This window comes from Dipodomys ordii, unplaced genomic scaffold (assembly GCF_000151885.1).
Source record: "Dipodomys ordii isolate 6190 unplaced genomic scaffold, Dord_2.0 Scaffold75, whole genome shotgun sequence".
Classification (NCBI taxonomy): Eukaryota; Metazoa; Chordata; class Mammalia; order Rodentia; family Heteromyidae; genus Dipodomys; species Dipodomys ordii.
Window position 1 is genome coordinate 989,059 of NW_012267291.1, and position 15,010 is coordinate 1,004,068.

Genomic DNA, 15,010 nt, shown 5'->3' on the forward strand with positions numbered 1-15,010 from the left:
GCATGTGTCATGTTCACATAGATGTCACACCTGCATCCCATGGTTCATGTATGTGTCATGTTCACACAGATGTCACACCTGCATCCCATGGTTCATGCATGTGTCATATTCACACAGATGTCACACCTGCATCCCATGGTTCATGTATGTGTGTCTCACGTTTCTTTTCACCAGAGAGCTCTCCCCCCCCTTTGCCAGGGCAGGTGGGCAGGTGGGTAGAGGGGGTGGGGTTGTTGTCATTATTGTTGGCATGTGTCCACACTCTACATTTGGTACCAATTCACACAGTCCCCTGCCCCCCCCCAGCCCTGAAAAGACTGGGAGTGAAGTTAGTGTCTGTGCTGATATTTCAATTATAATTTTGAGATTATAAAGCTTAATTTATCTTCTTTGGGTTTTACCTAGCTGATCACACAGATGCACATAGGTATACATATACATATATCCTTACTTTTATAATGAAAATTGTTAGCACTAAAGATTTAACTTTCATTCGCTTTGAACTCTAGTATTAGAATAATACCAACATTATTACTTACATTCCTGCTCAGCTTTCTTACTCAGTTTTCTTGCGTATAACTGGAATCCTACCACTAGAGCCATGCTTCCAGTCCAGCATTTTGATGGTTACTAGGAGAAAAAAAATCTCATAGACTTTTCTCCCTGGGCTGCATTCGAACTGAGAACTTCTAGGTCTCAGCCATCTGAGCAGCTGGGATTACAGCATTAACTACAAGTGCCGGACTTCCACAGACTACTGCAGCCATACATATATTTATTTATATTTGTATGTACACATATACATACATGCATCTATGTGTATACATATTGTGTGTACAGAGATGTGTATATACATCTACATGTGTGTAATGCTTGTGTATATACACATACAAGAACAACCAAAAAAGCCATAAGTTATATCTTCTTCCTTGCTGTTTTGGTCTGACTGTTTTGTTGTTTATTCCTTTGACTATATTGATTTTTTTCAGTATGTCTGATACAGGCCATTTACTTGTTAGTTATTGCAGTATGGTGCACTCACCCCTCCGGTGTATGTTTTAGCTCTGCTTCTTTCTCTATTTCCTCTGAAGTCTTCCTGTCTGAACCACAGCATTTACCTGCCAGTATTCAATTTTAAGTCATATTTTCATTCCGTTTCTTTAGCCTTTCTCCATTTAAACTTTCTGCTATCTACAAGAAGAACTGCTTTCTTGTTCATATTTTCCTCTGCTCCTGATCCCCCATCATTAATCCTTCCTCATTACCTACTGTCTTGCCTGGTAGCTAGATTGCCAAGCATCATGTCTATTTTTGTTTCCCATTAGTTGCTTTGAATTTTCTGCTATGGTGATGATGGTAGTTATTTTGATTTTTGTTCGTGTGTATGTGTCAATCTAGTCAAGTCTCTGATTTATTTTACCCCTCCCTAACCAAATGCAATATTAACTAGGTATTTTTCTGCTTATCTCATTCCACTTCCTCATTAACCTTTCGTATTAAGTTTGGTTTCCACTTTTTCCTTCTCTATAAAACCAATTACCTGGTATTATTCATTAATGTTATCCCCACTCTCTTCAAACTATGGTCACCGTGGCTAATTAAGATCTTCTTAGAATGGGAAGAATGCTGTTGCTTCTGTATTTATCTGAAGATGCTGGCGCAGTGGGGGGGGGGTTCCTCATTAAGGGTTGTCACAAATGCAAGCTGTGGTTTGTCAGCTGTCATCACTTGTGTAGCTGAACTCACTCACTCTAAGTGCCATTACCCTGGCACAAGGAATCCATGAGAAATCACCAAAACCTGGCTAATGATGTGTAAATCCCAGCAAAAGGAATATCACCAAACTCATAAATAAACAAAGCAACATGTCTCCCTCAGAAACCAACAACTCCACATTAAAGGACTTAAGTGATAGTGAAGAGAAAGAAAGCTCAAGCAATGAATTGAAAAACAATGGCAAGAACTGTTAATAAATGATGAACAAGTAGCTCAACAAATCCAAAGAAGATACAAAGAAAAAAACTAGCAAATTTAAATGGCTGAATCGAGAAGACAATGCAGGATATGAAAGAAAAATTTAGTAATGATATGGAAATCCTGAAAAAAGATCAAATTGAAACCTTAGAATTGAAGAGCTCAATAGCCAAAATAAAATACTAAGATAAAAACCTATTACACTAGGTAATAGAGCAGAACATGTTGAAATTAGGATACCAGGGATTGAAGATAAAGTGGAAGAATTAAATTGAACAGTCAAGAATCATTGAAAATGCTAAGAAAGTATGAATGAAACTTAGAGCCTCTCAGATGCCATCAAAAGATTGAAATTATGAATCATAAATAAGGAAGAAGGGGAAGAGAGACAAACCAAGGGTACGTGCTCAATAAAATAATTAAAAAAAAAACACTTTCCAACTTCTTTCGTGTAAAAGAGAGGCTTACAGAACACCTGATAGGCAAGATCAGCAAATAAATACCCATAAGTACATTATAGCTAAAACACTAACTACAGAACAAAGAAAGAAACTGTAACTTGTAAGGAGAAGGGACAACTTATGAGCAATGGACAACTGACTGGAATAACAAAGGTTTCTCAACACAAACCCAAAATGCAAGGACAGCATGGAAGGCATAGTTCAAGTCTAAAAGACGATTGCAAACCTAGATTACTGTGCCCAGCTAAGCTATCCTTTATAGTTAAGGGAAAAATTAAAACTCTCTATGATAAAAGCTAAAGGGACTCATCACTTCTAAACCCAACTCAGCAAAAAACACTTAAACAAATACAACCCACAGAAGAAGAAAATCAGAAATAAGAAAATACAGGAACGAATCAACCCTACCAATCGGGAAAGCAGATGAACAAAGAAGGAAAAGGAAGTATGGGTTATAAAAGCAAAATGACAGTAAATGTGACATGCTTTTCAATATCAACACTGAATGTTAATAGTCTTTTTTTTCCTCTGATCGTGGGGACTGAACTCTGGGCCTGGGCACTGTCCCTCAGCTCTTCAGCTCAAGGCTAGTGCTACAGCGCTACTTTTGGCTTTTTCTGCTTATGTGGTGCTAAGGAATCAAACCCAGGGCCTCATGCATGTGAGGCAAACACTCTACTACTGAGCCACCTTCCCAGCCCAAATGTTAATGGTCTTAATGCTACAATCAACTTATATAAAACAACAAACTTGGATTAAAAAGTGAAGTCCAGACTGGCACTGATGGCTCATGCCTGTAATCCTAGCTATTCAGGAGGCCGAGATCTGAGAATCATGTTCAAAGCCAGCCTGGGCAGGAAAGTCCATGAGATTCTTATTTCCAATAAACTACTCAGAAAAAGCCAGAAGTGGAGCTATGGCTCAAGTGGTAGAGTGCTAGCCTTGAACACAGAGAGGCTCAGAGACAGCACCTAGGCCCTGAGTTCAAGCGCCAGAATTGGCAATAAATAAATATAAAAAACAAACAAGAGCCAGCCTTTTATTATCAATAAGAAATATAACCCTAACAAAGACAAATATTAGGCGAAAGGAGAAAAGATAGGAAAAGCAAGCTGGAGTAGCCATAGTTACAATGATAAAATAGACATCAAAACCAGTCAAAAGAGACAAAGGTCATATTAATAAAGAGCATGACTATTAAGTTAAAATTATGGTTGTTAAATATACATACCAAAGAGCAAAACACCTATGTTCATTAGACAAACACTTCTGGACTTACAAGCACTGATAGACCCCAGCACAGTAATAGTGGGCTTCAATATACCACATTCACCAATAGATAGGTCATCCAAACAAAAATTCAGCAAAGCAACCTCAGACCTAGATGACCTCACAGACCAAATGGATTTAACAGACTTCTACAGAGTATTTCATTTAGAAGTTGTATGATACACATTCTTCTCAGCAACCTGTGGAACTTTCTTTTTTTTGTCTTTTTCTTTTGGGGGGGGTCCGGTTGTGGGACCTGAACTCTGGGCCTGGGTGCTGTCCCTCAGCTCTTCAGCTCAAGGCTAGCACTCTATCACTTGAGCCACAGCGCCACTTCCGGCTTTTTTCTTTTTGCTTATGTGGTGCTGAGGAATCGAACCCAGGGCCTCATGCATGCAAGGCAAGCGCTTTACCACTGAGCTACCTTCCCAGCCCCAGCCTGTGGAACTTTCTCCAAAACAGATTACATTTTAGGACATAAAGCAAGTCTGACCAAACAGAAGAGAATTGAAATAACTCCCAGTTTTCTAGTATGCTAGAGCTCAACAGCACAAGATAATACAGAAAATATTCAAATATATGGAAACTGAACAACGCATTGTTGAATGAAAAATGGGTCATTGAAGAAGAAAAGAAAGAAGGAAAAAAAGAAAGAAAGATGAGAAAGTTCCTGAAATCTAATGAAAATTAAAACACAACCTACTAGACCTTTGGGGGAATGGTAAAACGGCAAAGGCAGTGTGGAGAGGAAAACTTAGACCTGTGAGTGCCTACAAAAAAGAAAATGAATCGAAAGCTCTCTAATATATAGCTTTTTTATTTTTGGCAGTACTGGGGTTTAAACTAAGGGTCTGGTGTTTATTCAGCTTGCTTATTCATCTAGCTCTCTACCACTTGAGCCACGCCTCCAGTCTTGCTTAAGCAGGTTATTTTGGAGACAGAATCTGATGAACTTTTTTTTTCCCCAGCTGGCTTCTCTGGGTCTCAGCTAGGATTATAGGTGTAATCCATCAATTCCAGCTCAAATAAATAATAAGCACCTCAAACTCCTAGAAATGTAAGAACAAGGCAAACTCAGAATTAGCAGATGGAAAGAAATAATAATGTTTAAGAAAGAAGTGAATCAAATAAAGACCAAAAAGTATTTCAAGAATAGATATAGCAAAAAGTTGATTTTTTTAAATGAATAAGATTTATAAACCCCAAGCTAACTTGACCAAAATAAGGAGAAGGTAGACTCAAATCATTAAAACGAAAGATGAAGCAGATAGTATAACAATCAATGCCAAATGATGGCATGTGTGGTATACATTGTGAGAATATTCTAAAATCCTATCCTCAAGTAAACTGGAAGTGGAGAAATTTCTTGATACAATTGTCTTGCCAAAATTGAACCAAGAATATATATAAACCACTTAAACAGATCTATTGTGAGTGATAAGAAGGAATCCTCCAGCAAAGAAAAGCTGAGGACCAGCTGTATTCATGGCTGAATTCTAACAGGCCTTTAAAGAACAACATAACTCCTCAACTTTTCCATAAATAGAAAGTGTAGGGGTTTTACAGAATTCATTCTATGAAGCCAGTGCTATACTCATTCCAAAACTAGAGAAAACAAAAAAGAAAGTATAAACCAATCTCTTTGATGAACATTGATGCAAAATTCTCAATAAAATTCTTGGAAATAAAATTCCACAATACATTAAATACATTATATACCATGATCTACTTTGGTTTCATGCCAATACTGCAATAAATCTATATAGCACACAAAGGACCAAGAAAAGAAATCACATGATCATTGTAATTGATCTGATAACCTTCTGAAGAAACTAGGATCAGAAGATACATATCTGAACTTAATAAAGTTTATGAATGACAAACCTACAGCCAATACATATTAAATGGAGAAAAATTGAAATCATTTCTCCTAAAGTTAGAAGCCAGGCAAAGTTGTCTACTGTCCCCATTCTTATTCAGTAGAATACCTGTCCAATAAAGCAGGAAAAAAAGAAATAAAGGGATTCAAATAGGGAAGAAAGAAGTCAAATTATTCCTATTTTCTGACGATGATATGATATGATATGATATGATCCTATTCTGAACAAACCCTACAGACCACAAACAATTCTTGATCTGACAAACACCTTTGGAATTATACTAGGATGTAAAATCAAAATGAAATGGTAGCTTTTCTATATACCAATATGGAACAGGCTAAGAGAAAAAATAATTTATTCACCGTAGCCTCAAAAGCAATTTTAAAAAATAGATAGTAATGAAAGAAGTGAAAGATTTATACTTTGAAAACTATAAAACCTTGAGGCATAAGAAAACACCAAAAGACAGGAAGACCTTGCATGCTCATGAGCTGGCAGAATTAACAACAGAAAAATGGACATATTACCAAAAGCAATCTACAAACAATGTAATAGTCATCAAAGTCCTAACAAAATTCTTCACAGAAATAGGAATGTCAATCCAAAAAATCATAAAAGGCCATGAAAAGCAAAAGCAATCCTGAGTGAAAAGAGCAAGGCCAGACTTGTTACAATACTAGACTTCAAATTATGTGACAGTCATAGTAGCAAAAACGGCACAGTAGTGGCACAAGGAAACAGACCCATGATCAACAAAACAGAAGACCCAGGAAGAAAACCACACAGCAACAGCCACCCAATTTTTAATACAGGAAACCACAACAAACACAAAAGACAGCCTCTTCCACAAATGGTAGTGGTAAAACTGGATATCCACATGCAGAAGACTAAAACCTGACCTCTATCTCTCACCCTATATCAAAATCATCTTCAAATGGATCAAAGAACTGAAAGTAAGACCTTAAACTGACTCAACTACAGGAAAACATCTGGAAAATCTGGAGGTTAAAGGTACAAGTAAATAGAACTCCAATTGTCCAGAAGAAAGAACAAGAACTGACAAACAAAGGTAGGTCCCAGGAGGTCACACCTGTAATCCTAGCTACTCAGGAGGCTGAGGTCTAAAGAATTACAGGTCACACCTGAAATCCTAGCTACTCAGGAGGCTGAGGTCTAAAGAATTACAGGTCACACCTGAAATCCTAGCTACTCAGGAGGCTGAGGTCTAAAGAATTACAGGTCACACCTGTAATCCTAGCTACTCAGGAGGCTGAGGTCTAAAGAATTACAGGTCACACCTGAAATCCTAGCTACTCAGGAGGCTGAGGTCTAAAGAATTAGTTTGCAGCCAGCCAGTGCAGAAAAGTCCAAGAGACTGTATCCGCCAAAATGCTAAACTTGAAGCATGGTTCAAGTGGAAATAAATCTGTGTGTGCGTGTGTGTGTGTGTGGACACCTGTGTTTATGTGTGTATATATCAATCTGATATTTATTTGCTTTCATTTATTATATTTAGGGGCTATTTTTAATTACATAAAACATGTACAAGATTACAAGTCACTTCTTTAAAATTAAGAATATTCATCACAAATTCCATTTTCACCCACTACCTCCTTCCCTTGTTTTTTCCACTCAACCATTCATATCATTAGTCACTCCATGTTGGTGTACAAGACTTGGACCACTTTTTCACAACTGATTAACACTCTCCCATTTGGATTTGCTGTTGCTTAGTCGGCTTCTCCATTAGAGATGGGACACTTGGTCTTTTCAAAGCTTTTTCTCTTAGAAACAACAGCTGGCTTGCACCTCAGGAGGCTGAGATCTGAGATCTGAGGATCCTGGTTCAAAGCCAGCCTGGGCACCAAAAAAAAAAAAAAAACCTGAAGTGGAGCTGTGGCTTAAGTGGTAGAAAGCGATTTCCCAACCCAAAGTATTGTTGGTCCCTCTGCTCTGCTGGAGGTAGTGTCCTTCCCAAAATCTATGTCTGTCCTAGAACCTCAGAGTGAGGCCTGGCTTGTAACGAGGGTCACGCAGAGGCAATTAACATGCGATGAGATCGTTCTGGAGAGGGGTAGACCCTACATGCAATACAACAATATCCTCTTACAAAGAGCTGGAACAGAGACAGTGGAGGCAGAGACAGTGTTCCAGCCACCTCCAGAAATCCAATGGTTCCTTCCTTGCTTTCCCTTAAGGGAAGCAAGCTATGCATTCTAGACTTCTATCTTCCAGAATTAAGACAATCCATTGTTATTGCTTTAAACAGCCCAGTTTGTGGTCAGTTGTTTTGAATCCAGGAAACCAGTATTGCTTCTAACAACAAATTATATATATAATATATGTACATATGTGTGTGTGTATATATATATGTACATATGTGTGTATATATATGTACATATGTGTGTGTGTATATATGGAGACACAGAGAAAGGGTGATACGCATCTACACTTCCCAGCTTCCCTGCAGAGAGAGGCAGAACTTCACAGGATGACTGTGGCTTGTAGGAGCAGTGTGGTTGGTGGCCTTGCTGGAAATTCCTTCAGAGGTACCTTCAGCCCTGGGCGTCCGAGATTCCTCAGCAGCAGGGAGATTCAAAGTGGAATTCTGTGCATCCGTACTGGACAAGTTCAGACTTTGTTTTCTCATCATGATTCCCCAAACAATACAGTGCATCGATTCACCTAGCATTTGCTTTGTGTTGGGTGTTTCCAACCATCTAGAGACTTAAAGTGCAAGGGTTTGCATGGGTTATATGTAAATACCACATCACTTTTATTAAGACACTTGAGCTTGAGACACCCTTGGAGTTTGGTATTCAGCAGGCTTGTGGGGCAAGTCCCCACGGAAGCTGAGAGAGGACTGCATGTGTGATCCTTGTGCTTTTGACCTCCACCTCTCCCCTCCTTACAGACACAGCCCGTGTGGTGGCAGCCGCTGAAGACGCCTTGCAGCACACAGGGAGGGAAAGGTCGGGCAGGGGCAGGAGCTGTAGGCAGGAGCTGTGAGCCAGTGCTCTTGAACTGCCACTGGTCCTGAACATCTGCCCTCCTCCAGGAGGCACAGGCCAAGCCCTGCCCTCATGAAATTACTCCTGATGGGATTTTTCCATTTCATGCGTCTGGTTCTACCCCTAACCAACACACTTCTGACTGATACACATCAGATCCAAAACCAGAAGGAAAGTATACTGGGCAGAGGCAGGTCCAGAGCAGTGCTTGGTCCGCCTGGCCACAGCAGAACGAGGAAGATAGCAGCTGCCCTGCAGAGCCCCATCCTGAGTCTCCTGGGAGCCTCAGGCCTCCAATCCTGCCTCAGCCCAGGTCTCTGATTCTTCATCTTCAGGAGAAGAGAGTCTTGTCTCATGTAGTGCTGATCTTCACAGCAAAGATGGGGGGACTTTTGAGGTGCTTATGAGTTGGATGTGATGGTGGAGTGGGAGGGCCATGGGGGAGAGAGGATCCAGGTGTGGACCAGGACCGCATCTCCTCTTCATAGCAAGGGCCAGAGGCGGGCCGCATCCCTCCGAAGGTGAATGCATCCTGGAGCATTTCAGGGCCTGCAGAGGAAAGTCAGCTGACCGCATCTGGGGACAGTAGCAGGCTGGAACCACAGAAGGTCCCAGACATGAGACCAACTGCGTCTGTCTCTGGCCTGAGACCCATGAGACCAACTGCTTTTGTCTCTGGCCTGAGACCCACTGCTGTCTCTGAGGTTTCTTAGTTGTCACTCAACTCCCTGACTCCATTCACACTGAGCTCGAAGCCCCTGCCTCAAAGCCCTAGAAAGCAACAATAGCCAAAAAGGAAGGGGGGAAACGAAGCTAATTTTTAACTAAACGATATGAAGCTGCAGCAGAGGGCTTAGGATAAGACTACATCGAAGCTAAGGCCAGGACAAAGGCAAACGCCCTTCACTCACCCTAAAATGTCACCTACTGACGTCCAAGGACCTGACCCTCCACCAGGTCAGAGTCCTCAGCTCTGCAAAGAACAAACTTCTGGCAGTCCCAGGATGGGGCCAAAGGACCTCTACCTTCACCCAGTCGGAGTCCCGGGCTGGGTTTGGAGGCTTGCCAAGGAGCTGGGCCAGGGCATTCAAGGTGGCCAGGGCAGCGAGAGCCCTGGTGCCCATTAGTTTGCATGGAGATGAGACCGGGGAATGGCCACAGGAGTGACAGGCCATGAAGCTGAGCTCCTCCAGGCTCCACAGGGCCCTGGCAGACCAGGCTGCTGCTTTCCCAGTAAGCTTTGCAACCTTGGCTTCGGTATCATAGGCTCCTGTAGGACATGCTCGGTACAGTGAGGCCCTCCACCAGGACTGAGTTAGTGTCCTGAAGAACGCTGAACAAGGCAGGCCGACTCCTATGCAAAGGAAAAGTCCTAACTAATAGGTTACATTCACACTGGGGGCACTGCTGGAGGAGCATGATTGGTGGGTTGGTGTGTCGCCTTTAGACTAGAAGTTTCCGCAGAGGAACATCAGGTGCTGCTCACAGAAAGGTGCAGGACTTGGCTGGGGAGGACTCTGGAGCCCTACCCCAGGGCCTTGGTGTGGAATCTCCTGTGGTGAGCTGCAGTGCTGACCTCCAGCCACTAGGTGTCGCCAGCACATGCTCCAGATGTCCCGGGGGGGGGGGGGCAGGGTGGCCTGGTGGAGACCCCTGACCCAGAGGCCAGCTCCCTGCCGCCAGCACCCTGACCTTGGCGACCCTTCACCTCACGCCGCCTCACTTCCCTCACTTGGAAAAGAGCCCATGGCTGCCCTGCTGGCTCTGAACTTTCCAGAAAGTCAAACAAGGTCACGATGGAATCGCACTTGAATTTTTTTTTTAATAAAGGGAAGTTTCAGGAAATAATCTTATCATATATGAAAGTCAGCTTTTTATTTATTCACTGGTTCATTTATTCAGGTTTTGTTTGTTTGGGGCAGGACTGGGATTTGAACCCTGCGCTTTGTGCTTACTAGGCAAGTGCTCTAGCCCTCCAGCCACCCTCCAGTGAGACCTCACTCTTCAATCTCTGTCTACAGCCACAAAGGGAACGGGAGTTCCTCCCTCTGCTACCTGGGAAGTTTTTAATATCTAGACTTATCCACTTTCATCCCGAAAGCAAACATGAGTTTCGGGAGCAGAGGTTGGAGTTATGACTTACAGCATTAAGTAACTCCGCCGGCTCCCTGTGCCCAGCACCCCATGCGATCTAGCCAGATAGCAGCCCTCAAATATGGGTGGGGGTCTGTACAACAGAAGGGGAATCCCAAAATTGTAATGGGTGGGGGCAGAAGGGTTACACACTGACCGCTCTCAGACTCTTGTTCACTAATGGCTTACGAGCCTTCCAAGTAAAATGCCTTTCACAAAGAGGAAAGGGGAAGGGAGGTCTCATTCCCAAATGCAAGCTGAGAGCCAACAGCATCTGAGGCCTGCCCATCACCCAGGAGCCAATGCTCCCCGGACAGCCCTAACCCTACACAAGCAGGGTCAAGTCATCCGTGACAACGCGGACAGCAAGCACCTGAGGACCTGCTGCCGCTCCTTCCACACCCCTAAGCCCTGGGCCCCTGCGGCCTAAAGTGGGCTCTGCATTTCTTACTTTGTCCACAAATGCCTCCTCCATTGGAGCCGCCTCTTTCCTGCCTGCCTGCCCACAACAGCTCCTTCGGGGGTTGATGTCCTTTCTGCCTTACTCACCGGCCACCGAGCCCCTGTGTCTCCTCTGCTCAGGCAGGGCTCTGTGGCTCCTGCCTGCCCCCATCGGCTCTGACCAGGCATGTAGCAGGGGCGCCGGTGGTGGGCAGGGCACCACCAATATGGCCACGAGCCACAAGGACACACAATTCTTTCTGTTTCAAAGGTTATCGCTTCTTTTTCCAGAGCCCCCCCTTTCTGACAGGTTTAATCTGGCTTTCCATTGGCTGCTATGCTGTGCCACTTCCTTTTGAAGCATAAATGAATATGGCCAAAGTACTCCGTGTGTATGTGTGTGTGTGTATGTGTGTGTGTGTGTGTGGACAAAAAGAGCATGCTGGAGCCCACTGAGTACTTTGTTAAAGTGGAACGGAGGATGGAAGAGGCTATTCAGGAGTAGTAGAGGGGTTGAATTTGATCGAAGAACATCACATGCATGTACGGAAATTTCACAATGAGTCCCCTTTGTACAATTAATTAACAGTGATTTTTAAAATGAGGAAACACTCACATCTGATTCACAGAGCCAGTATCAATAAATGTTGGTTCTTGCGGGGGGGGGGATATTTTCTAAATGCTAAAAGATATTTATTTAAACAGAAGTTTTAAACAAATGTTTGTAAATACCGACAAATATACGGAAGGCTGAGTTTCTAAATGGATGGCCTTACAGTTAAGGGGGATATCTCTGCCTGAGGCAGGTGCTTTGTGATCTAGCACCTTCCTTCCTTCTGACTTGGTCGCCAGCACTCCTGCCAGCCCTGCCATACAGACTTTTCAGACAGAATATCCAGAGAGCCATTCATCCACCATGCTCCCTTCCCTGTGCCATGACGATGACTTCCGAGGGGAGTGTGTGCAAACAGCACGCATCACTACCTACCATTCTAAGAGCCTGCGTGCATCCATGCAGAGCCACAGGGTACTGAGTGACACACCAGGACTTGAACTTACAGACTGAGGCGGTGCTGTGTGAGCGGTGCCTGGCAGCGGCATGCCTGCATTGCTGCACGGTGATCACCGGCTCGGGGCTCTGAGCTCCCCACACGGCGGCAGACGCCCCCAGGAGTGCTAAACACAGGCTCCCATTGCTCCACCCAGCAGCCCAGCACCCAAGATAGTTCCTGGCACACACGAGGCACTCCATGTTGGTGGGAGAATCAATGTTTACGCTGCAGCTATCTCTTTGGGGCTTCCTATTCATTTCAGAAAGCCAGTAGTGAACTTCTGTATGGTGAGGGCTGTCTGAGCAAACATTCCCGACATCTGAGCCAACGAGGCCTCCAGCGCTGGAGGCAGCAGTTTGCCCTTTCGCCTCCTTCTTCTTAAAGATCGGAGAAGAGTCGACTTTTCAGCCTGTGCAGTTTTTTATTTATTGTGCGGCTGGCCTAGCAACTTCCAAACTCTTTCCACACGGGAGTGGAAACTTGAAGCTCAATATTGGCCTTTTGAAATGAAAAGTAGAAACCCCACCGAAGCATCAACAGCATAAAAATTCATTATTGCACAGACACAGAGCTGTGTGTTCCGGCCCTCATGTGGCAGAGCCCTATGGGGCTGTGTCCCACACCCTACTGGAGCCTCGTGTAGGGCTCGGAGGGCGGGAAACCAGTGACCACCCTCCAATAACACTGGCCACAGCCAGAGGCATAGAGAATCACCTTACCAGAGTCTGATTTTGTAAGTTCAGACAGATCCCAATGGTGTCACTTAATACCTCCAGGGCCTAGGCCATTTGATTTCACTGCTCCTGGCTTACTTTTCTCACTTGTAAACTGGAGATACTGAACATTCAAATCTCACTGTAAGAACTAAATGAGGGGGCTGGGAAGTTGGCTCAGTGGCAGAGCACTTGCCTTGCAATGCATGAGGCCCTGGGTTCGATTCCTCAGCACCACATAAGCAAAAAGAAAAAAGCCGGAAGTGGCACTGTGGCTCAAGTGGTAGAGCGCTAGCCTTGAGCTGAAGAGCTGAGGGACAGCGCCCAGGCCCATGCTTCAGGCCCCACGACCGGACCAAAAAAAAAAAAAGAACTAAATGAGGGGCCATGTGTACTACGTTTAGCCCAAAGCTCAGGATCAGGAAACGATCGCTTATCAGAGCAGAACCCATTGCAGGAACAAAGGTCAGCATAGGTCTTGGACTGTACTGATAAATTGTGAGAGGCTCAGGTGGTCGGGCTGAGTGCACAGGATTCCAGAGGGATGGGGCGCGGGCACGTGTGTGAGCCAGGCTTGTTTCCCACTGCTCAGCGTAGAGAGAAATCCCACGATGGTCCCTGCAGGGGAAGGACAAAAGCAACCAACTCCCCAGCATTCAGCTTTTCATAGCAAGGATCTGCTGTCACGAAGCAGGGAACCAGTCGGACACGCTAGGGCTTTATTCACGCATCACCAACCCAATCCCAACTGGCTCCAGTCACCCCAACCCACAGTAGAGAAGTACCTGCAGAGGCACAGTATGGCAGCAGACTCTATGAGCCTGAAACCTGGTCAGGAAGACTAGACAGCTTCTCCTGCCTCAGACCTCCATTGCTAACGGCCTACTTCTAGCACCTCCTTTATCCACCACACCATGCCCGGCAATCCATGAAAAACCTTACTAGGTATAGAAATGCGTGAAAAGCGGTCTGAAGAGCAGAGCGAGAATCAGAGCCAGACTCAGACAGGGCAGCAATGTGAGAGTTATCGCAGAGAGATTTAAAACAACTGTGATCAGCATGCCACAAACTTTGATGAGTAAAATGCACAACACACACACACACACACACACACACACACAAATTGGACTGTATAGCTGAGAAATGGAGATTCTAAATCACAAGGAATGCCAGAGATCAAAACTCACATAAAAATGAAGAAGGCTTACGGTGGGCTTACCATTGGGCTGAACAAAGGCTGAAGACAGAATCTCTACATTTAATGATACTAAGTTTTTACCTGAAGAGACTAGACAAAAAAAAATTAAGCCCAAAATAATAAGAAGAAAATAAATAATAAAATTAAAGCCAAATCGGTGAACGGTGAAAATTGATCAGGAAGATCAACACATGAGAAGCTGATTGCTTGAAAAGGTCACTAACTTCCAGCTAATCTAAATGCAAAAGGAGGATGACACAAATTACAACCATCAGAAATAAAACAGGGGCTATCATTCCATATGCTGAGGCTCTAAAGGGTTGCTACGAACACTTCACTCCCACAGTGCTGACAACCTGTGTGAAACGGACCAACTGAAGCCACAACCTGTCAATTCTCACACAACCAGAATGGAATCAGTGGTCAGAATAGACCTCTATCCAAGAAACAAATGGAATTAATAATCAATCGCCTTCTAAAACAGGAAGCCCTGGGACTCGATGATTCACTGAGAAGTCAAAGTCACCAATGTGTGAAAAGAAAGTACTTCCCACAACCAAGTAGATTTTTTTCCTGCCAATTCTGGGGCTTGAACTCAGGGCCTGAGCACTGTCCCTGAGCCTCTTTGTGCTCAAGACTAGCACTCAACCATGTGAGTCACAGCACCACTTCTGTCTTTTTCTGAGTAATTTATTGGAGATAAGAGTCTCATGGACTTTTCTGCCCGAGCTGGCTTCAAATTGTGATCCTCAGATCTCAAGATTCTGAGTAGTTCAGATTACAAGTGTGAGCCACCAGCACTTGGCCCAAATAGATTTTTATCACAGGTATGCAAGGCCGGTTCAACATTCAAAAAAAAAAAACATGTAATATAGTCT